Below are 3,129 nucleotides of genomic sequence, written 5' to 3' on the forward strand. Positions count from 1 at the left end.
CGCGGGAGGTGCTCATTCAAACGGTCTTCAATAAAATTTTACAAGTTTACGCTGATTTATTTACGTCATATTTATATATTATATCTATTTAGCTGGTATAACAGCTTTAAGCTTGAGCTGGTATAACATTTTTAATATTTTATTTGAAACCCCCGCCAATTTTCTGGCCGTTAGATAAATCTTTGTCTCTTAATCGTAAATTTGAGTCGAATTTCTCTGATAAAGTTGTTGGCAACAACGCTTTCCGTGAACGCTTCTCACATCGCTTCCTATGCATTCGAGAATACGGTTTTCGAACCATAGTAGAAAGGGCGGGGAAGGGAATGATCACATCGGCGATGGGATCTTTCACGTTCTCTCGAGCTCGAGAAATGGGCACCTGGTCGCTTAGTTGAAGCTGAACCGAAGGCAGAACCTGAAGAAAAACCACTTTCAGTGGGGGATAAACAGTCACCGAAAAAGCCTATATTGATGATTCAAGTGACAGTGATTATCAACCTGATATGTTGACTGAAGTCAAAGAAGAGACTTCTGAGTTAAGAAGATCAGAGGCAAAGAAAACCAAAAGTCGACAATGATTTTGTCACTTATATGGCAGAAGCAGACAGAAAGGTTTTTCCGGTATAACCCGTATCCGTAGCAGAAGCTCTTTCAAGGCATGATGGAATGAAATGGCAGCAGGCTATGGAGGAGGAGATCAAAAGTTTGGTGGAGAATCAGTCTTGGGACTTGGCCGAGTTACCTTCTGGAAGTTCAGTGGTAGGTTGCAAGTGGGTTTTTAAAACCAAATGTGATAGTGCTAATAACAAGACGTATCGTGCTAGGCTAGTTGCAAAGGGCTATACTCAACAAGAAGCTATAGATTTCAGTGAAACGTTCTCACCTGTTGTGAGAGATTCTTCCTTGCGATTGTTGTTTGCATTAAGTGTAAATTTAGATCTAAATATTTGTCACTTAGATGTAGTTACAGCCTTTTTGCATGGTAAGTTGAGTGAAACTGATTTCATGAGACAACCTGAGGGCTTTATAAAACCTGGTGAGGAGCATAAGGTGTTGAAATTAAATCGTGCAATGTATGGCCTCAAACAGTCTGCTCGTGTTTGGTACAAGAGAGAGAGGATGTTCTATTCAATTTGAGTTATAAGAAGTCTAATTTTGAACCTTGTGTATTCATTAAAAGTAATCGCGAGCATAATAAAGATTCAATAACTATTATTGCTCTGTATGTTGATGACTTTTTTATTTTTTCTAACAACTTAACGGAAACGGACTGTTTGAAGCAGGAATTGGCAACAAATTTTAAATTAAAGTACCTCGTCGAGGCTAAGCATGTTTTGGGAATGAATTTGTGTATAGATAAAGCCAAGAATGGCATAACATTAGCTCAACAGCAGTACATTGCCGAACTGCTGCATAAATTTCAAATGTATGATTGTAAGTGTGCAAACACACCAATAGAAAAAAATTTAAATTTGGAAAAGGGTTCAAATTCTAATTTAGTTATTCCATATCAGCAGTTAATAGGTAGTTTAATGTACCTTTCAGTTATGACCAGGCCGGATATATCATACAGTATTAGCTACTTAAGTCAATTTAACACATGTTTTGAAAATTGTCACTGGGAATCTCTGAAGGGGGTTTTGAGGTATTTAAAGAAGACGAAAAACTATTGTTTGAAATTTAATAAATCTTCAAATCGGCTATAATGTTTTGTCGATGCAGATTGGGGTAATGGTTTGGTAGACAGAAAGTCATATACTGGTTTCTGCTTTACTTTTTCAGATTCACTAATTTCATGGGAAAATGTTAAGCAAAAAACCGTTGCACTTTCCTCCACAGAAGCAGAGTATATGGCTTTGTCCGAAGCTTCTAAAGAGGCAATTTATCTTAGGAATTTGATTGGTGAAGTAATAGGGATTTTTGATTGTGTTGCAATTTTTACTGACAGTCAAAGTGCGTTAAAGCTTACTTTGAATCCGATATTCCATAACTACTCACTAAGCACATTGATGTACGCCATCACTTTGTAAGAGAAACAGTAGCGAACTGGTTTATCAACATAAAATACTGAAAGACTGAAGAAATGCCTGCTGATTTGCTTACAAAAGCTTTGGGTTCAAACAAGCGCGCAAAGTTTTCAAGAGCTTTGGGTTTGATTGACAAGTGCGAATTGCTGGAAACATAACATTTTTGAACTAGTGGGGGTGTTAGAAGTAAGTTCCAGAACTGTTATGGTACCTTTTACTTTAGTTTTCTTAGGTTGGTAGTATTGTTTTTAACTTCAATAAAGGTGCAGTTCATGCAAGTATTCTGAGACGGCAACTTGTTCCTTTTGTGCCCTAAGATCTGATGAAATCATAACAATATTACCATCAACATCAATAATAATAATAATCATTTAGTAAATGAATACTTATCCTGGGGTACTTATCCATTCCGCGCCGAGCAGCCATAGCGATCGGTCGACTTTTTGTGCGGTCCGCAAATAACGACCATAGAGACGAAAGTGCTGTGCCATGTGCGGATAGAGCAAGAAACGTGGAGTGCAGTGATGTTTGCAAAGTGTTCCTACAACGTACAGACCAGGGATTACGAGCAATTGAACCATCAAATGTAAGTAGAAACATTCCATTGAACAATAGTCAAGCGCAACCGTACCCTTATTTCGCCGGGGCGGCTACCTGCTCAGGCCCTTTAGACGGCCCGCTGAGTTTGCGGCATTGCCGTTTTTTTTGCCAGAAATGTTTCCGTTTAGTACAGGCCAATTCGTATAACGTTGGACAATAATTAGTATTAGGTATAGTAGGATTTCGCAATAGTGACAGGTGGTACACAGATAACCGGCCACAATACCCATGAACAAGCGCGAATTAGGACTCGAGGGGAAAAAGCTTCCCCCAACAAACACGGGGGGTTTTGCGAGAAGCTAGAAATTAAAGCGGCCTCTTGACAGAGCAGCCACGACCCGCTCAAGGGCCGGGGCGGTCGCCGAAAGAGGCTCGAGCGAGGCTGGCGGAGAAGAGGCGATCCCCAGAAGTGATGGCTCGGCACAAGGAGAGTCCAGCCAGTCGCAGGCAAGAGACTTTGAGCAAGGGACTAAACCAAGAACCCTGCAGAGCAAACTAGACT

At 40.1% G+C, this 3,129-nt stretch overlaps 1 long non-coding RNA gene across 1 annotated transcript; it reads right to left on the bottom strand.

Moving 5' to 3' along the window:
* Window positions 1-36: 36 nt before the first annotated feature.
* On the bottom strand, window positions 37-3,113 carry LOC125505320. The gene is made up of 2 exons (XR_007282079.1): window positions 2,239-3,113; window positions 37-415 (listed from the first exon to the last, which is right to left on the bottom strand). It is a non-coding gene; the product is annotated as an uncharacterized LOC125505320 (long non-coding RNA).
* Between the last annotated feature and the right edge of the window lie 16 nt (window positions 3,114-3,129).

The sequence above is a fragment of the Dendroctonus ponderosae genome, unplaced genomic scaffold, assembly GCF_020466585.1.
Source record: "Dendroctonus ponderosae isolate FM_Combo_2020 unplaced genomic scaffold, Dpon_F_20191213v2 Dpon_F_20191213_8, whole genome shotgun sequence".
NCBI lineage: Eukaryota > Metazoa > Arthropoda > Insecta > Coleoptera > Curculionidae > Dendroctonus > Dendroctonus ponderosae.